This window comes from Epargyreus clarus, unplaced genomic scaffold (assembly GCF_041222505.1).
Source record: "Epargyreus clarus isolate Ecla_fem2 unplaced genomic scaffold, WU_Ecla_fem_2.2 ptg000015l, whole genome shotgun sequence".
NCBI classification, from domain to species: Eukaryota; Metazoa; Arthropoda; class Insecta; order Lepidoptera; family Hesperiidae; genus Epargyreus; species Epargyreus clarus.
This window is the reverse complement of record NW_027332223.1, coordinates 7,121,669-7,144,156: the sequence shown is the minus strand read 5'-3', so window position 1 is coordinate 7,144,156 and position 22,488 is coordinate 7,121,669. Positions and strand designations below refer to the sequence as shown.

General features: G+C 35.3%; 1 protein-coding gene across 1 annotated transcript in view; it reads right to left on the bottom strand.

Annotated features, from left to right (window-relative positions):
• The window catches only part of LOC140748133 (neuroligin-1), an 80,998-nt gene extending 60,939 nt beyond the window's left edge, over positions 1 to 20,059 (bottom strand). The window contains exon 1 of the mRNA XM_073080868.1: positions 19,550 to 20,059. The gene's annotated coding sequence lies outside the window, so the exon portion shown is untranslated. The remainder of the gene's footprint in view (positions 1 to 19,549) is intronic.
• Between the last annotated feature and the right edge of the window lie 2,429 nt (positions 20,060 to 22,488).

Genomic DNA, 22,488 nt, shown 5'->3' with positions numbered 1-22,488 from the left:
GATCGAGTCAAGATCTAAACCAAAATTGGTTTATCACATGCACACAGATATAAACGTTAAATTTGTGACAACCCTTTCTGCGTCGGGTGCAAAAAATGACATAAAAAATTAAAATCGTCAGTTTCACCTGGCAATGATTACGTTTACGATGTAATCATAATAATTTGCGAACATATCGCTCGCCTCCAGACTGTTTGTGCGTGCTTTGTCCAACGAGACCGCTATTTCCGTGTAATAACCGAATAATTCACACTGAAATTTGAGAGATTTCACGTCGAAAATATTCCGTTTTTATCCTCGCTAATTGGCAATTGCGACTTTCGTGTGAAAACATTACATTTAAAATTTAAATTGCAAGCGTATCTTCTGAGAATGGGAAGGGTTTAGCTTATAATCATTCATGGTAGCAAAGGGTGGAATCGTTTTTATACCTTTCTTCAAATAGTTTTATTCGATAAAACATCAAGTAGAATAAATAATCGGTCGACTTGAAAAATGGTGGAATCAGTGTGAATGATTTGTTCAGGGAGATACCACAACCATCCTTATTTCTAGCATGAAGGAGCGTTTCGGAGGACGGTTGTGGATGCCGGATAAAGTGATCACCTTAAGACGCAGGAGTGAAAACAAATTATATTGACTTCAGATAGAATTCCTCTTCTATATGGTTCTGATATCTATGTATTTGCTATCTATTGCAAGCTTTATAACGTTAAATAAATTTCATGTTTTCAATAATTTATGTAGCCAAATTTTTTCAACCAGTCAAGACTAGTCATAAAAATTGCCTAATATAAATATGTTATTGCAATACGTAGATATTTACATGCATATAGCCAATATTGATATGAGAAATAATTTATTGTAATAACAAGATAGTCAAACCGTTTAAACACAACATCTGTTCGCATACTAATGAAGCACGGGACAATTGATTAGCCAGTGTCGTGGCCCAGGCGGTCAGTTCATTAATTATCTTCAAGCTGTCCACAATGACATTGCCGACCACACAACACATATGTATAACCAAATTATAAAGCAATTAACTTATGGTTGAAGTATTACGGGTAATTATTACAGAGTTTGTAGAACTCTATATTGTCTGAGAGATTGTATATAGGTAATACTAGCTGACCCGGCAAACGTTGTGTTGCCATATAAATAAAAAAATGTTAAGGGTGAACAACCCTTATCACTTAGGGGTATGAAAAATAGATAGTAGCCGATTCTCAGACCTACTGAATATGTATATAAAATTTGGTAAAGATCGGTTAAGCCGTTTCGGAGGAGTACGGTAACTAACATTGTTAGACAACAGATGATTCAAATACATTTTGAATCCTAATGACAAATTTCAACTCATGTGACAACTGTAAACATTTATTTATTTCATAAAAGTAATGAACATGTCATAAATGATTCATTAGCACATCTATTCTAAAACAAAAACTTTGGAGTTTCAGAAACCTCGATGTTATAAGCGTAACAAAACCAAAAGTCTTATTTACGAGCAGACGACGAATTACAATATAAAATATATTCAGATGAAGCTACAGAGAAAAGTTACTTCTCAGATCTATAAGCGAGCTTTGTTGTTTGAAATGAGCAAAGCTCACGTATACGTTGTATTTGTTTCGTTTGTCTTGCACTGTTCTCTTTAACAAAAGCTCGCCTATTGAAAAATACTGCACAAATAAGAACACGATGAAGGCCAGCGGCTGTACTGAACAGTTGTGTACTGTAAACAATATGTATATTAATAAAATACTTGAGAAATGCCAACAACAATTCTTCCGTTTGACCGACTCCACTGTACGTTGTGGAAGACGATGTCATAGCATTATTTTGCATGCGCAACGAATAAGAAAGAAATATTCTGGAATAACTTTGTAAAGAACAAGTTTCAGTGAGTATACTTTCTACAAAATATTACCGTTACTACAACTTCAAATAGCTAATTAAAATTCAAATTTTCCTTGACACACTTTTAAGGTACGTTTGAATTAGTTAAAACGAAAATTATTTCTAGAAATAATTTTAAATTTCCTACAACACTTAAAAGGTAATGACTGTTCTATTCTGTACCCCCAATCTCTCGTACAAATTAATTACATGGTTGTGATGTGATATGATAATGGATTGTTGAGTAATAAAAAGAACTATCACACAATAATATGAAGTATTTAGCCATAATAATGGTGACTGCACTCTCAAAACGTTTAGATATAGCCTAAACTGAATTAATAGTATATGAGTTAGATGTTTCATATCGTAATACAAACATCAGAAGTCTACGTGCTGTTTTGACGTGAAACGTCCTTCAAGTAGGTCATTAGGTCACTTGCAAAAACTACATCTTACGAAAAATGTTTTATCAAGATTGCTTGTATATTCGCATCTACATTAACTATTTCTGCCTAATAACAGTAAGGGAGACATACTTTTCCGAGGCGTTCCAGCTTAGTCGTCAGGGCTAGCGGCACATCTGTAGCCGACCTCGGGTAGGAATATCTAATTATATCTGGGGTTGATTACAGATGTCCATGGGCGGCAGTAGCCACTTACCATCAGGTGGACTGCATGCTCGTCTGCTACCTATATTATAAAAAAACATACATGCGTTATTTTCTTTTTTATAGTTGTTATTGTTGGTTAGATCTATCTAGATTCTTCATAGATGGCGCAGCAATCAAAAAAAGCAAGTAATTTAGTCATAACACTCATCGATTTGAATTAGATTGGTAGATTTTGACAGCTGTCACTTTTACACGAGGTGATAAAGATGTAGGTAACTCATACTACTTATTACAAGTTATGTAATTTAAAAACCTGTAACTTAGTGGACTGCTTAACTATGAAGAATAAAATGTAACGCCCAATAGTTTTGCCGAATTGCCCAATTTTTATTGTCTTAAAACAATGACTATTTCTCATTTTTTTCTGTACAATGACCTCGGTGACTTTGCATAAATTTACTATTAGACACAAAACCTCAAAGTAAACTTTACATATGCATAAAGTTATATCTTAAATTAACTGAATAGCAATGAAATAAGCTATATACAAGCACTACTTGTATATACAAGCGTTTTACTCGTATTTATATACCTAAAGATAATTAAACTCAAATACATAGTAAATACACATTTGAATATTGTTTTAGTTGCACCTGTTTTGCATAAGTTTACTCGCGAGTTTGCCTCGCTATTCAGTAGCACTACCATGAGTTGGCATAGAAACGCCACTATAGAAATTGTAAATAGAAAACTATTGTCATTTTGCTAGTGAATAACATAATTATAGTCCGATTCATAATTAGGTGTCCAAATTGTAAACAAAGGTGTTGACCTATCAAGAAAATATGTGTCAAATGGTCGTTTTTTTGGACACCTAATTATGAATCAGACATCAGTAGGATAATATATCTATGATCAGACTATACTATCGTTACGGTCATAGATATATTATCCTACTGTAGCATTACCATGAGTTGGCATAGAAACGCCACTATAGAAATGGTAAATAGAAAACTATTGTCATTTTGCTAGTGAATAACATAACTACTATCGTTACGGTATTTCTTGACAACGTCTGTCAAATTAATGACTCATGGGACCGAATTTGTATGGCAATAGATCATAATGACATTCGCTAGCGATTTGATTTCGATAGGTTTTTTACGTATCGAGTTACGTCACTACGGATTTTAGTTCTACGAGTAACCACCAGAGGCGCTGTACAATTTTTCACACATTTATTTTACGCAGTCGCTAGCGAGTAATACTTTTGTAAACTCATGGTAGTCCTACTGATATATCTATGGTTACGGTATTTCTTGACAACGTCTGTCAAATTAATGACTCATGGGACCGAATTTGTATGGCAATAGATAATAATGACATTCGCTAGCGATTTGATTTCGATAGGTTTTTTACGTATCGAGTTACGCCACTACAGATTTTAGTTCTACGAGTAACCACCAGAGGCGCTGTACAATTTTTCATACATTTATTTTACGCAGTCGCTAGCGAGTAATACTTTTGTAAACTCATGGTAGTGCTACAGAACTAATATAGTAATTGGGTGAAAGGTGACTGCTGTTTCAGACACTACATATTTATGACTCATATGCAGATACACAACTCGGAGATTGTGCACAACTTTGTTAAAAGTTAAATTTCTCACTTTGTTTTTGCTTATGGCTGCATCTTGGCGGCCTTACCAGTATTTCTGCCTATTGCCTATTTATGTCCTACGATTATAGCAGAAACGTAAAATTGCCGTTAGTTCGTGTCTTAAGACTACTGTTACAAAGCAGAAATAAGTGTAATGATAGTTCCACACAAGTTGTACCACAAAGGATTTTACCACCGTAGTACCTATAGGTTTTCATACAGAATATTTCAGAGCAATTGAAAACCCGAGATAGTCTTTATTATACGTGTATTCATTCACTAATCACTGGATAGTTTCTAAACAAACTCTATTCGTAAGTCTGTTAATATTTATCAGTAAAAGCGTACACAAAGTTACAAAGCAGAGCGGGCTGACTATTAACGATGCGCCGAGGTTAACAAGCAAAGTAAAGTTCAAGAATCAATTAGCAACACCGAAGTCACACCTTACGGCCCTAGCAGACGTGATTTAGCACCTTTAGCATCGGCGATTCGCGTTTTAGCATTGCATCGAAATTGCATTAGGTTCTGACTATTTGCTCTATTCGGCCGCGGTTCCGAAAACGCACGTTTTGGCATAAATTCTGCATAGTTTTTTTTTGCGTTCAATTGCCATTTCGAGCATCCAAAAGCAATTGCGTCTAGAGTGTGCGGTGTGTAGCAATTTTTCAGTGCACCTACCATCTGAGAAGCAGCTAAATCGTTGATTGTCGATGGTGAAAGTCGAATGTCTGCCGGAACCTTACTGCTACTATAATTCATAATATAGCCTACATTGTCACACCTGTTGCACGTTGCCCCGTTGATTATATCCGCTAATATTAGAGTGTTCACATTGACGTCTATTTTCGGCCAGTATACGGTGCGATAACTTTTTGATGGGTAATATAAATGATCGTAGTTCTATCGACATGAAATAACGGAACGAAACGAACCATGCCTAACTTTGCTCAACGTAAATCAAGTACTATGAAGTAGGAAACTGCAGCATAGTAACGATTTTAAAATACTTGGCTATACTTAAATTGCATTTTTTCGAGTGAAATAAATATCAATTAGTGTTAATTTATTAGTTGATAAATAGTTTTGTTACATTGTTAATGATTAAAAATAAATTTATCATGGAATTTAGCGTTTCTTTCCTAAAGCAATTAAAAAAAACTTTTATTCAAATATCTTACAAAGTGATATAAACATTCGATTTTTCTTTCGATTGAAAATCCTCAAGCATTACTTGAACAAATGTTACTTAAACGCATAAACGTCGTCTAAAGTTACCCGCCGAAACCGTAAAAGGAATGGCTTCGGAGAAAACTTACAAAAACTTAATTGTTTGGCGACAGTTTGGCGACGCCATTGTTGCACCTGTCACTTGCACCACGGACTCGGATTCTCTTGACGTCATAACGCCTTCCCTACCATTAGCGATTGGATAAATATTCGAATTAATAATGATTTCACTTTTTTATTTAATATACAGAGAAATAGCAAAGGAGCATGCAGTAACACCTGGTGTAAGTGACAACCTCCGCCCATGATCATTTTAATCAACTCCAGATAACTAGAGTCCTATCTAAGGTTGGCCACAGATGAGTTGCTACCCCTGAACAATGTTACAAGATGATGCACGCGGACGCACATGCGTGTAAAAGGAAACGCACTTATCTTCTGATATATGTATCATCATAAAACGGCTGTTATTGGGAAATTATTAAAGCAACTTATTAAAACAGTATACTTTAAAATTATAAATAATCTCAACTCTCCTCATTATTATTGTCTGCGTGTCTGAAGATATCTTTTCCAGGTTTGAGCACGCCAACTGCTTCCACGCATATTTGTTATACATATTTGTAGGAACAGTATCAGAGTGTAATTAGGCAACAAGTACTTATTTGGCACACTAAATTCATTTTGAAAAATGTAGCATCAGCAGCAAGTATAACTCATGTATGAGTAACGTCAGGTAAGACACGTGTCCAATTCGTATTTGGTAATAGGTGTCTGTGAAAGGAGGGCTTACTTAATACCAGAGGGGTCGTATGATCATTTACAACTTTTGTACAACTTACATAAAAATGTATTTTAACATATTGTCAAATACGCGTAATTATGTCTTTTGTTAGTATTCTACTGCTTATATCATAGTATCCAGCTCAAACCGGCTTAAGTTAAGACAAATGCCTAAAATTTACACTTCTCTGCGTAACTGTATTTGTTCGCTATTCTCGCGTCATTCAAATTCAGAACGTAAATCGTTATTTCATTTCTCTTTGTTTCTTGAATCACACAAAGCTCAAACGGCTGCATTCGTTCCAATAAATAGACTTACTAATTTTGTTGCATATGATATATAAAATTTAACATATGGTCTCGTACGCATAATTATGTCTTTTGTTAGTATGTATTCTAACGCTAATATCTTAGTATCCAGCTCAAACCGGCTTAAGTTAAGACAAATGCCTAAAATGTACACTTCTCTGCGTAACTGTATTTGTTCGCTAGTCTCGCGTCATTCAAATTCAGAACGTAGATCGTTATTTCATTTCTTTGTTTCTTGAATCACACAAAACTCAAACGACTGCATTCGTTCCAATGAATAGAGGTACTAATATTAATGCATATAAAACATATGTATTTTAACATATGGGTATGCAAGCATAATTGTCTTTTATTAGTATTCTAACGCTAATATCTTAGTATCCAGCTCAAACCGGCTTAAGTTAAGACAAATGCTTAAAATTTACACTTCTCTGCGTAACTGTATTTGTTCGCTAGTCTCGCATCATTCAAATTCAGAACGTAGATCGTTATTTCATTTCTCTTTGTTTCTTGAATCACACAAAGCTCAAACGGCTGCATTCGTTCCAATGAATAGAGAGCTATCAATTATTCTCCATTGCATTGACTGTTCCAAAATATCATAGAATTTTAATGCATTTGGAATTGCAAATTTAAAACCTTAAGAAATATCAAGTTAGTATTAAAATATTGTCAAACGAGGACGACAAAAAATGGGCGTATAGATAAGTATAAATAAATGGGCACTGTAGATCGTTTACTGGAGGGTTATTTTCCGATCGTTGTACAAAATGTTACTCTGCCACTTTTGTTGTAAAATTGTGTTTAATTGTTATTTTGTTCATTTATTTAGAAATTATAAATTACACTAGAAAAGTTAAGGTTCCCAGCTTACAAAAAATTGGATTGTAAATAATTTCCTGACGCGTCCCTTAGTAATATAATATTTTTTGAAATTTTATCTTAAGTTGTAAATAATAAGTGAATATACAAAGTGCAATTAAAATTAATTGTGTTGATTCCAAAGTCGAAAAAAATAACTTTATATTTAATAAATAAAAATAATAATTTATAAGCAACCCAGCAGAACCCTATTAAATACCCAATAATGTAAAAATAAATGTATGTTTATAAAAAAATATATGAACGAAATGATAATGCGTGATGTTATCTCATAAACGTAATCTAAATCAATTTAAGATAAGTACAAATGTTTCACATACATAAATTTACGGCCATGACATACACGTAAGTACCTAACTATAAACGAGCAAAAAACAAAACCCAAACCCTTTAGCTGTGGTTAGTTTTGTTTGAGTTATTTAAGCCATGAATACGTGGGTATAATTACATTATTCAAAGCAATTAGACCAGTCCCTTTTTAGTGAACCGTAACGAAACCGAGCTCGTTTTGTCCCTCATAATTTTATTAAGAGCAAAACAACAGTCCACGGTGTCTACCTGCATTTCATTTGAAACAATTATCGTTTTCCGGAAAGCATAACGTTCTCTTTTCATAAAACATGCAGTAAGCCAAGTGGCCTGTCACGCCAAAGGTCCGGAGTTTAAGTCCCAGACACACATTTCAGTTTTTCGACGATATGTTCAGATTGAAAATGTAATAATTATTTAAAACATGCTTCATCAATGAAAGAAAACATCGCAAGAAAACCTAGATGTCTGGAATATCTTCAAAAAATTTCTTAAGTATATATCTGAATTCGACCAACCCGCCTAACTGCGGGACAGTATAGTCCGCGCCAAACTGCTAGTCCGTTCTCTGAAGCTCCGTGCTCTGATGTTGCCATGGATGCGATTCATTTCTATATTCAGAGCAGACTAGCAGTTTTACGCGGACTATACTGGGTTGAAAATTTCATAATTCATAAAACTTTCCCCTTGAATACTTTGTCGTAAAAATGACGGTCAAAGAAAGTTCAGCATTAGTTGAGTGTGTTGAAATCAAAAATACAAATACTTTTTCATAAGTTTATGAACAAGTTACAAGTTACGGAACTTATCGCGAACGTAACGAGGAGCAAAGTCAAAAGGAAGTAAAATATTTATTTTGCTCCTTACCGCTTCTTTGGAAACGCTGTCATGGTTACTAGATTGGAAATAATGTGATCCTGTGAATGACGCCATTATTTATAATTTTTACGTCGCTCCTTCGCCATTCCCGTCGTTCTTTAAGCGGACACTTATTTAAATTGAACTTTCATTATAGAACAAAATATTGTAATGGGACTAAAAATAAAATAGAAGTGACACGTGAACTGCAAAAAAAGTTGTGTCTCAATTAACAAATTGTTCTCCCACGATTCTGCCTTGTATCTATAGGCCAATTGCAATGGATTGAAACATAATTGAATTAAATTTAAGTTTTTTTAAATAATCAAACATGCAGTCCACCAGATCTTAAGTGGCAAGTGTCGCCCATGGACACCTGTATCTATCATCTACTCGTATCTATTATGATAGAGCCCTGTCACAAACGAGCAGTTGGACAGACAGCGGAGTCTCAGTAATAGGGTTCCGTTTTTACCCTTTGGGTACGAAAACCAAAATGCAACAAAATTAAAAATCAGCCATTTTCAATAACGTCGATGTGATCTCTTATCCTCATATTTTTGACGAGCTTTTGCCCGCGGCTTCGCTCGCGTTACGAAGTAATATTTTCATCCCCTATTTTATCCCTTTGGGGATAGAATTGATCAAAATCCTTTCGTAGCCTACGTCATAATATCTACCTGCTTGCCAAATTTCGGCCCGATCCGTCCAGTGGTTTGGGTTGTGCGTTGATAGATCACTACGTTAGTCAGTCAACTTTGAGTTATATATATTTAGATATATCAAATAAGATTATAGGATACAGATGTGATCCACTCTAAGATTACCGCAATTTCTACGGACACATACCACTCTGGCTGCCAAGCGAATTCCTCGCAATATTATTTACATCAGCGTACGCTATTGCCGCACTAACATCTTTTCATCGTATTACAAAAATGCCTCCGCTCACGTTAAAGGCATTCCGCGGTGACATTTCTTTAATATTCACAGTCAAATTGATTTGATATCCATATATTTTTATGGATTGTTAAGTTTACTGATATAAATACGGATCATTGAATTTTTTTCCAAATCTTACGTGGGTATAATGAATGGCGTGGTGTAGGTTTTATCTTATGTTACATGGCGTCGTAGAGAAGATAATATATTAACGTTTTAACATTGATTTCACTTACCTTACTTTTTTTTTTATTTTTATAATATAGAAGTAGCAGACGAGTAATCAACCCCAGATAGGATTAGATATTCCTACCTGAGGTCGGCCACAGATGCGCCGCTACCCCTGAGGACTAAACTGGAACGCCTCGGAAAAGTCTGTCTCCCTTACCACACCCTTCAAACCGGAACACAGCAGCGACTAACACTGCTGTTATTAGGTAGAAATAGGTGTGGCGGTGGTGCCGCCGGAGTCGAACCACAAATGGTGCAACCACCTTCTCTTACTACTACTCACTCGGTACTCTTTTATTTTTAACAACGTTTGCAATTTTAGTTGCTTCTTATTCCAATAGATACTTCAGCCTACATAGCACAGAAATTGTGCTAAGTACCTACCGCTTATAAAACGTGTTGAAAACTTTTGCAAAGAAAAGGTACTCGAGAATGTAAGAAAAACCCAGGAGCTACGCTCTTTTTCCCTGTAAGTGCTTCCAAAGCCTACGAATGCGACAAAAACAACGACGTGAGTTGTTTCATTGCCAGGTTTACGAGAAGTTCAACAAAATTAAAGCCCATACATAAATTGTAGAATTTATAGCCACCTCAAAATACTTTTCAGTACTTGGCAAATACTTTTACGATATGGTTACTACTAACTACTATAGTATGGGTTGGTTTACACAGCCACGACTATTTCTAGCGTGAGGCAGTTCTTATGTTTCTTACCTTAGACCTCAGGAATGGCAACTAATCTGTTATCAGATTCATGTAGCCCCTAATGCCCATAACTTATGATCACTGCCGCATGGTGGGCTGGGTGCTCGTTTGCTACTTCGATCTTTAAAAAATCAAAAGAATTAGCGCTCACAATACATTTTCATACCACATAACAAAGACACTATACACCACTGTACACATAAGGTTGGTAGAACCCTTTGTGGTTCGACTCTGGCGGCACCACCGCCACACCTATTTCTGCCTTATAACAGCAGTGTTAAACGCTGCTGTGTTCTGATTTGAAGGGTGTGGTAAGGGAGACTTTTCCGAGGCGTTCCAGCTTAGTCCTCAGGAGTAGCGGCGCATCTGTGGCCGACCCCAGGTAGGAATATCTAATCCTATCTGGGGTTGACTACAGATGTCCATGGCCAGCAGTAGCCACTTACCATCAGGTGGACTGCATGCCCGTCTGCTACTCCTACATTATATAAAAAAAATCTTACATAACATTAACATCACACATCACGTCAGATCACACACGTCACATCACACTCACACAAGTGCTAGTTATGCTTCGTTGCAATTATCCACGAAGCTTCATTGATGCCTTTTTTCTAGTCTGCGACTTTTCCTTTATCAGTTTATCTCACCAAGGGCCAGCATAATGCGAACAAAGTCATGAAATACGGTCGTAAATACGTCCCTAAGACTGGCGAAATGAAGTCACAAAATTCTTATCTTTATAGAGACCATTTGTGGTATTCAGATCATCGCCTACAAAATGCTGTGTAAAATTCTGAACTTTTACTACAAGCATACCTTCACGCGTAGAAGTTGAAAGTTCTAAGAAGTTGAAAGATTGAAAATACATACATATTTCTTGCAAAGTATAGCGAGCAACCATATATTATACTAGCACACGTCATTTCTTACGCACTTTTGATAAACTGTGACAAATACAGAATCTTGGCAATTTCTATTTTAACCGACTCCCCAAATTCAAAGGGTAGAGTCAATTTGTCGCGTGTATATAATTTTCTTTTGTGTACGGCGATGCCTCGACTGATTGAGATGATTTACACGCTATTGTGCAAGGCTAGATCTACAGGTGGTCCCATTTTATGAAATTTATAGATCTTTCAACAGTGCTCCTGAAATTCAGAAAAATACTTTTTTCATAAAATTTGAAAGACTTCAAAAATTCCTGAATTTAGAATAACCTATGTTGTTCACCGTAGAACTGGAGTTGTAACTAATTTAGGAAGTTGGTTAGTCACAGATACTTTGCTAGTCCTGAAGACTAAGTTGCGTCCTATAAATAACCCTGCCTTGTCATCCTTTTCAAACCAGAACACACCTTCATTTAAAAAAGCTAGTAAGCAATTACAAAGATTTCTACCAGTTATGTGTACTTAAATTATGTGCGCGTATAAAATACACCTTAATTGAAAACGTTAATGCTTCCATTACGTTTATAATGTTGAACGTAAGCAATATTGTAAACGCGTAACAATCAGAATCGAAATTTGATTTCTCCCTAAAGCAATACGTAAAGTCATACGCTGGTCTGGTGAGGTGAATTCAAGGAGTTACCCCATTATTTGTGTACGCCAAAGCGAATGTGAATAAACAGCGCAGAGGCGCGTGACCAGAATGAATGGTTACATAATATTCGCCACGTACTGAGGAAAACTCCAAAAGTTTTTTACGCTCAAAATTACTCATATTTTATTCAATACAAAACGGCATCTCAACTATATTTGAGAAGGGTGGACAAAAAATTGTTATCTTGAGCAACAAACAGGTATGCTTTTAGAGTAATGGAACTCATAAAATAAAGATTCATACAGTATGAAGGGTTCATGATTGCTATTGTTATATACTTATGAAAAGCAACTTCTTCGCAAAATATACCGACCTTTTTTACTGTAATTTGCTAAGGTTTTGGTTAACTAGGCACAAAATTACAACTTCATATATTGACTCAAGTGTCTGGGGTGTATTGGTTATTTTGTTATATATTTTGTAATTTTTATTTAGTTATCCATTATAATCGACATTATCTACTATTACATAGTTTAAATATTGATACGTCAGTTTAAAATTGCCTCTAACACCAAAGGAGGAAGTTTTTTCCTGTTTTGTGGCTAACCCAGGGTAATAAAGCACATAGCTGTATCGCCACTAAAATGTAACAATTACTAATATATAGCATACATGTCATTATAAAAGAATCATCTTCTATATTTATAAAGTATATTTACAATAATATATATGATACTCTAGTGGTGCCCGCGGCTTCGCCCGCAATCCAATGTGAAACATTCCAAAATTAACAACTACTTACGAATAAAAATTAATTAAAAAAATCTTTTCCCACGGACTAAATTGTGAATGTAAACCATTCTCAAGTCCCCTTGAACACACACAACAAATTTCATCAAAATCAGTCCAGTCTTTTAGGAGGAGTTCAGTTACATACACACGCACATAAGAAATATATATATATATATATATATAAAGACATGATCAATGTGAAGATCACAAATAACGACGATACACAGGGACGCCTTTTCTGCTCTATAAAAGAAAAGGTAACATACACATTTTATAAATAGATAGTAATAGCAGATTTTTACAAATATACGGAAATAAACACAGTATAAAACAAGAAATACTATTTCTTCTACAAGAATAAATCGTGAATGGAAATTTGCAGAAAGAGCACAATGTAGAATCTAATTCGGAACCTGTACCCTAACATACATTTCTAAGGTTTTGTTGGCAAAACGCTGAATGTAATCGGTCCCGGGCCATTCATTATTCAGTCGCGATTGGCGATCGAATGAAGCAAACGCGCCGACCTATTCGCATATTCCATTCATCTGTTCGTTCTGCCAATTCACTCTTTAACACCTTCTTACAGTTCGCTTCACGGACTGAATAAAATAACGGGCGAGGCCCCATGAGATATAATTCAATGCGAGTTCAGTCGCTCCGAATACAGATAAACCATAATTACTTGGAAGCTTCTTTTTACTCAGAAATACGGGTATTACTTATTATTGAGACTATCTACATCTTATAATAGTAGGAAATGTTGTATGTAGGCATGTCGTCAACCCATTACTATCCCACTACAAAGCACAGGTCCCTCAGTCTGATAAAATTATTGAAAAAAATAAATAATCTTTCCTACAATTATTAAATAATATTCTACATTTCATATAGTCGTATAGCTTCATTTATTCACCATAATGCCTTCTGACTGGAGCTGTACGTATTTTAAAGTTATGATTGTATTTTATGTATAATACAATATAAATTTTTCAATAAAATTAACTACACATTTAAATTTCAACATAAATCAATTAATCTAATTGGGAGATTCTCAGCGCTCACGAAGTATATTATACGGTAACCCTTTACCTATCCAATTACTCGTTTTCCTGAAATTTCAATTAACTACGTGTTTTAGCCAGCCGCCATCGGTTTTTGAAAAATAAACTCACACGACCGCAGTGTGAATTAGCAGTGTTTATTATACAAGTAAAATTGAGTTATAATTGCTGCAATATAAAAAATGTAAGCGATTTATTTGTTACCGTGTTATTGTTAAACCCTGCAATGAAATAAATAAAAAGGTCGAACTTTATACTATTAATTGTAATAGGTAAATCCAATGAGCAACAGTAAGGATACATTACAATAAATATTGTTAACCTTAACACTTAAATACGTATATATATATTTTTTTTTATAATATAAGAGTAGCAGACGAGCATGCAGTCCATCTGATGGTAAGTGGCTACTGCCGCCCATGGACATCTGTAATCAACCCCAGATAGGATTAGATATTCCTACCTGAGGTCGGCCACAGGTGCGCCGCTACCCCTGAGGACTAAGCTGGAACGCCTCGGAAAAGTCTATCTCCCTTACCACACCCTTCAAACCGGAACACAGCAGCGCTTAACACTGCTGTTATTAGGTAGAAATAGGTGTGGCGGTAGTGCCGCCGGAGTCGAACCACAAAGGGTTCTACCACCTTTATATTTTATTGTAATATAATTATATTTCAAATATAAATCTATAAATATAATAAAACTATCAAAATATACGTCTCAGGTACGGTAAAGCATTTTATGAGTTGAATAATAAAGAAATTAACGAATGAGCAATCATATTAAGTGAAGCTCACATTTTTGAAAGAATAGAGTACCTACTCAAAAAACAGAGGTGGAATTGAAAAGACTCATGACAAATAGTGGTCCATGTAAGTTGGGAACGATATTGGAAGATATTATCATCATATATCATATATTAATATCATATTACAACAGATTGAAAATATACCTGACAAAATTTTGTCAAAAAATGTTAAATAGATAGAAATGAGCAAATTTATGTTCGTATACTGCAGCTCTAATGCTATCCAACAAAACTTGCGTTAAATGCCATTATAGCAATTACGAGTATGTATTTAAGTAGGCTACGTGTGAAAAAATATAGTGCTTTCCACGTGATCGTGCACTTACTCGTAAAATGAAGGTGGTAGAACCCTTTGTGGTTCGACTCCGGCGGCACCACCGCCACACCTATTTCTACCTAATAACTGCAGTGTTAGGTGCTGCTGTGTTCCGGTTTGAAGGGTGTGGTAAGGGAGAAAGACTTTTCTGAGGCATTCCAGCTTAGTCCTCAGGGGTAGCGGCGCATCTGTGGCCGATCTCAGGTAGGAATATCTAATCCTATCTGGGGTTTATTACAAATGTCCATGGGCGGCAGTAGCCACTTACCATGGACTGCATGCTCGTCTGCTACTCTTATATTATAAAAAAAAAGAATACCTAAGATGTAAGCGATGTCCATAAATTCTGAAACAACATACTCATAATATGTGGTTTCAGTAACAGTTACCGAATATTTTTTTCTTTAAAAATACAAACCATTAAATTGGTAATAAATGTAACAAAATCTACAAAGCAAAACGAACAAACGTATGTTATTTTTTAATAACCAACAATTAGGTTTAGTACCGTAGGACTATTTTTAGCACAATTATTTAGCATACATTATTTAGCACAATAAAATTATCTAGGTTCTTTTTACCTTAAAAACCAAATGAACAGCCACAAGACGCCTAGAATCTGCCAATGAGACATCGAAACTACCAATGACTTTGAAAAAGGATTTTTAAGAAAGAAAATAAATATAACATAGGACATTTAGACCTAAAAATTGTGTTACTTTGAAGTATACAATATTCTTTATGTAAAAGTATATATTCATATAGAGTCGCCACGCCAATGGCCGATCGGAGTTGCCACATTAGATGTTTCACACAAAGAGTACCTCCAATCCATAGATTAGTAAAAATTACTCACTCCCAACAAGAAAATGTAACCAGTTTTGAGAATTGAAATAGTTTGCCACGTCTACGTGCTAAAATGTCCCTAAAATATTTGAAATACTTATTCATTATGTAAATTATGCAGTGTTCGTTATTTATTCGTAAATTTTCTGTAAATATGTTTTTTATTTCAGCCTGATGACAAATCAGCCTTATGTGGCTTCATTCAATTTCAAGGCGGCGAAGTATTTTTACTCATCTATGCTCCAATCATTAAAGTTTCATACATCTACGGTATAGTCCCCTTTCCTTTTCATATATCTAAGCCAAAGTAAACAGCGTGCGATCGCTTCTCCGTTGGGTTTGGTAACGTGATACGAATCTAAGCAAGCCCTAAGAAAAGATATAAGAAATATGACCCTAATTTTCACACGAAATTGAACTTACCGCGTCATGGGGCGATTTATTTTGTAGACACGTTCTGGATAGCGTTGGCAGATAAAAATGAATAACGTTGTAGGTACCGCTTGATACTCAGACGCAACAACTGATGAAAACTTAGGTTCCCCTGGGTACCGATCTTTTATTTGCCAAAGTTGTAAAAAGTAATGGGATATATTATCTCTACGACAGCTTCTATTGTTCGAACTTGCTACGGTCTTTTAAGTATATAGATACAGTTTCCGTTCATTTTTAAACGATGAGGACACTTTTATTATTGTGTACCTTTTCTTTGTTCTCATACTATTTAATCAATTAAAAGTCAATGTAAAATGTATAGTGGCAGCATTCGGGAGCCTTGATCATCAATTCCCGCACATCTCAGGGAAATCGGGGCGGCTGAAAATCAGCGCAGTTCTGGATTTAGGTCCTGGGTCTGCATTAGCTGAGACGTTTCCATTTGCTCTCAATAAGATATATAATATTCCAAATTAATTGTTTACTTTACTTGTGTAACTTCTTGAGGCAATAAACCATTCTTATTATTATTTATTCCAATAGTACTAAATAGCGTAGGCCTCATTTGCTTCGATTGGAAACATGAAACAACTATACCTACTTGTAAACTCGATTACTAAGAGTCTTCACAGGTCGTCAAACCTTTTGTCGCAAAATATGCGAATAAATGAATAACAACAAATTTGCGTTTTTACAAAGCTTTTGGATATAAGTTGGGTATAAATAAATTAAATTGACCTGCCATTTTAAAATACATTGTTAAATTAGCATATTCACAAGCTATAAGACAATATAGCGAATTGATGCACACAATTAATCAAACATGGAACTATGACATTTTTCAACTTATTGGAAGTGAGAATTATCATAAGAACAGAAAACAATGACTGCTAATATTTATATATTATAATATTTATTAGCAGTCATTGGGCTACAGGGCATGTCAAAGAAACATACATACTCCTTATATACTTCATACGTAAGTTGGGAAAATATTACTCTCCGTAGTCGGCTAGAAAGAACCGAAATCACTGTATCTTCACTAAACGACTAGACTTGACGTTTCATTTTTTTTAACCTGAGCTTTCTTTTGTTTTTTTATCATAGGAAAACTACTAGTCTTACTAATCGTATCCCTAAATGAGGTTTACTAGTTGAGGTTTATTAGCTGTATCCTACCTGAGCTTTATAACAGAGGGAAATTACTCTGTTATAAGCTTCAGACTTACTCAACTGTAACTGATCCGTTATGTTGTGCTATGGGCTAGGTCTTTCAGAATGGGTACAAGCTGTGGTCCCACACGCTGTGGTTATTGTGGCTCTCCTAGAAATAGGCGTGTTGGTGATGCTAGAAAGCAATAGTGTACATTCATTCCTGGCGTGATGTAGATGGAACCCTATACTTACTTATAAGTATTCCTAACTTCACCTTATTAGTTTTACCTTCTTATTTAAATAACTTACTTTTAATATACCATTAAATAATAGCATATACATAAAGCGAAGTACAAGTAACATTACGAATCAAGCAATTATGTGTCATACAAATAACAAAATCAAAGGCAAAGATTTAAAAAAAATAATAATATATATTTTGGCTCAGTTTTCTCTACTTTTATCCATGACATCCTCTGTTGTATAGTGGTAAAGGAAAACATTGTAAAAACGGGTGTATTGTCTCAGGCTCGAACGGGAATGACAATAACACCCACCCCATTATACTGGCAAAAGAATGGTTCGAAAAGATATTGTGTATACTATTATATTTTCTGGGCCATTGTGGCGATCGCCAATCAGGAATAATAACGATTTCAATTCCAGTTAAAAATAAGTAATTAGAAATAGATAAAATTACTTTTTTATTAAACTACAATCTACAATATATACATAAAAATAAATTTGATCTTTAAGTACTTTGAAAATTATATTATTATGCTTACTAAAAGTATCTCTAAATTCCATTTATGTATATTTACAGATATCTATATTTCCTGCTTGTCTGTTTCTTTGGGTGATATTAGTCATACATTAGATTTTAATAGATACCCCAAAGAAACAAGTTGATGACTTTGAAATGTTGTAATTTTATTGATTAGTATTTTTATTGCTAACTTATTAACACTTTAAGGTGTTTTCACATTAAAAGAGTTTTTTAAACACGAAAAGGCTATTTTCATCGTTTATTATGGCATTATTATTTATGTAACCTTCAGCCAACTCAGATTAATGGACGTTACTCTCGATAAGGTATCAAATTCAAGGGATTAAGAGCCATTAGGAAAAGGTCAGTGGGAGTACATCCAAGTCCTAAGACCCTTAGACACTCCTCACCCGACACCCGGTTCCAAAATTACTGATATTTCAGCAAGACATACGCTACTACACGCTCGTAAATTTTCACACAATCTGAACCAGCGGCGCTCCGGGAAGCCCGCGCGGGCATTTTTTTTATTTCAGTGAGTACGCCATCTCGGAATTTCTATTCGGCCTTATCACTTTTGCAACCGCTTGCCAAAATTGGAGCAATGTATCAAAGAAATTTTTAATGTAAGAAAGAAATTTTCATTCCAAATTTCCTGCCTGAAAATAAAGATACATGAAGAGATTTAAACGAGGAAAGCTCCACAAAACCCTACAATCAAGCGGGTTGAATACCCACCTCTTATTTTATTATGCTCCGCAGCCATTCGCCGGGCTATTTAGCATGTTGCCAAGTTGTACAACTTCATGATTTACCGTTGGCGTAACGTACGAGTAATATCATATACTCGTATATTAAAAACACATAGCAAAAGCAATCAAATTTCAATTGCTTTCTGACGTGATGCATATACTGCGGAGGTGATTTGTAGATTTAACCTCCGTAGATTACTCGTAGGCGTATCGGATTCTGCATATTGTGTCTACGTTAGATAGGTACCTACTAATAACAGCCCGCATATCTGCCTTTATCTGTATGTCGAAATCAAATCATCAGTAACAGATAATCTAGTAACCATTTACCTGTAATTACTGTATAATATTTATTTATTTCTCCCCGTAACGACCTATGCTAAGTCAATAAATATCTAAGTGTTATGCAGATACTAAATATTTTCTATTTTCATTACGAAGAAAAAGAAAAGAACTACTGAAATAATATATCATTTAGTATTACCATTATGATATTCGAGTGTCATCTGATAAGAGTCACTTATGTAGAGAAGATCCCTAGGGGAGAACGGCCGCAGTAATTAACATCGCCTTCGACTGCGTATGATATACGCCGCCCGCGCGCCCGCGATAACGCGCCTGACCCTTATCACTACAGGCTCCTTACCGTTAGTCATAAATTTTATCACTCCGATGAGCGGACGCTACCGAAGACCTCCTTTTCGGTTTTTCTCCTCCGCCGAGTTAACGAGCCGTGAACTCGTAAGCTACGCTCCGGATGTCTTTTTTTCAGTCACTGGCACGATCACTTAAGAAGGTAATTATGCACACAAACTTGTTTCGGTATGTTTACAACACTACGAAAGTACGATTTCCAACAAATAAATATTTTACACACAGTTTCGTCAATCGTACTCGAGAAAAATAAAGTTCAAATTTCTAGAATCAGGTACCCACTACGCTAACTCAAAATTCGGAAAAAGTTTTTCAAAAATGTCCTCGAACTGAAATATCCAATAGGAGCAAAGCGATAACACTAGGGCAATTCCTGGTAGGGAGACGGTTTGAGGTTGTTCTAGTGTTGCCGCGCGCTGCGTCTGAAATGTCAAACGTTGCGGTGTCGCGCGGTGAGTGACGCGAGCGCCAAGTTCGTCGGCAGTCGCTCGCCTGGCGGCCAGCTGGGGACTGCGCGGGTGACACTGGCTCCGATGGCGAGGCTCGACGCCGCCCGCTCCGCCGCCGCGGCGCACGCGCCCGCCGGGGATCGATACACCCCGCCCCAACCACTGACACTCCCGCAGGGGGCGCTACGGCCCACACACGCATTCGTCGCGACGCTCACACTTAAGACATGCCTTCTCTTCTGTGCCCCTTGATTTTTCAGATATCCTCTGCAGTAAAGTTAAGACGACGGTGAAAGCTTCAGAATAACTTGAAAACACTTATGCAATCTTTAGCTTTTCAAACTTAAATATACTTAACTGTTACTTAGTATTATTTTAACATCTGTTGAAATGCAAAAATAACACAGCCACTTGTAAACAAAGACAAATTGGAAAATGGAACGTTCTCAGAGTATATCTTGCGCATTTTCAACTGTATTCGTAATCAGACTTTTTCTCGGTTCTTGAAAAGTATTTGTACGGATGAGAAATGTAGGGAAGAAGTTCAAATTACACGTAATTTAATAGCTCACAAAGTTTCTTATTCTTATTAATTTCACAACAACTGTTGGAAAAACTCATATCTTCAAGCGATATAATAAAAAAAAAAGTTTTATGTCGTAGATTAGAAAAATACTTCGTATTCTCGTACTACCCAGGTCTCAGCTTTAAATTAATTCTTATTTATACAATATTATTTTATAGCATAGTAAAAAATAATCATTTTTTGAGTTATTTATCATGATTAAATATAAATATTACAATAAAAAGTTATCAGTCCCTGACACAAGCCAGAGACTCCAGACGGTAAATGAAACAGACATCTTCTATATTTAACGTTTGTAATTTTTCAACTCGTAATAAATTATATGAGATTAAACCATGAACTACACCGAGTAAGTTAATTCGTTGTTTTGCTTTCGAAGTAAACCATTCGCTGAGGCGTTGACTAAAGGACAACTGGCTTTACCCTAGAATCCGTGAAACTAGATAAGAACAACATACCTTCAAGTAGGTAGGCCATAACTATTCGCGTACAGGCGTAGAGAGCGAGTTTCCTACATGTAGAAAAGCAATACAAATTTATTGCATGCTCAGTCAGACCCCGATAACAACACCCCCACTGGCGAAACAACTATAAAGACTGAATGGTAAGAAAGAAAATAGAATATACATGGTTGCTTCCATCTCTGAGAATATAATCCATCTTTAAAATTGTTTGTAAAATATTAAAATGTTCCTGTCGTAATGGATAATACACGAATATGTCGTAACCGTTCAACAGATACGAGTAAACGATTTAGCAATAATCATTGAGGATTAAATCAAAATAAAGGTGAATGAGGTGAAGGAGGTATCAAAATATGAAATTTGTCATAAAATAATACTTTCTCATTTTGTTAAGTGTACATAAACTATCTCATCTCAACTTCATCTCATTCGGACGAAGTTAGAAAGTTCCGAATAAAATAAAATACGTTATAATATCTACACATATTAGTACAAATGGCCTACATACTACCTGGACCTATATACTAACGATACAACAGAAATAGAAATGCTTAAATATTCATTTAAAATTCAAAGTCAAAGAAACTTCATTAACATCAATCCTTTATCAAATTTTTCGTAACAAATATGTACATTTGACAATATTTACTATGAAGACACTGTCAAATACCGATCCTTAATAGGCATATATGTAGATATCCATAATATATATAAATATATTATTTTAAATACATCATTAGATAGTCTTAAAACTCCTCACAACAGATATCCGACAAGACGAATGTTAAGACATATTATTTAAGACTACTAAGCTAAGCCATGTACTGTACCTAATTAATGATCAATGAACGAGTTGTAGGTTTTCCTCAAGTTAATTAACAAAAGGTTGATGTTGTAGGATTTCCGACAGACAATCGTTAAAGTAATGTTCATTAAGGAACTTTTAATACTATTTGCAACACCGAACAGAATATAACAATTACTTGGTGTTTCTTATCAAAAGTAATAATAATTTATTTTACTTTATTTATTACACTAACGACAATTTCCTAATAATCAAGCACTCGCCTATTGATCAATTATGGCAATTTCTACACCACACGTTGCAAAGAAAACGGGGAAATTGGCAATAAGTTGTTAGACGGGATGCATTAACGAATATAAAATAAGTAATGCACGTATTTTTGATACTTGCTTTCTACACAAATGTTTCAACATTTCGTGACAAACAGCGCAGAAATAGCCGCTTAAATAAATTTCAAATATTCGATTCAGTACTCTTTCGGCGTCACGTATATGCGATCGGAATTCTCGAGATCTAACATCTGGTTCGACCAGATGTTGCCATACTGTGCTGAAATTTTACTCCCAAATAAAACTTATATAACAGTAACCCATATATGTCCCATTGACGGACACGATTCTCGCAACC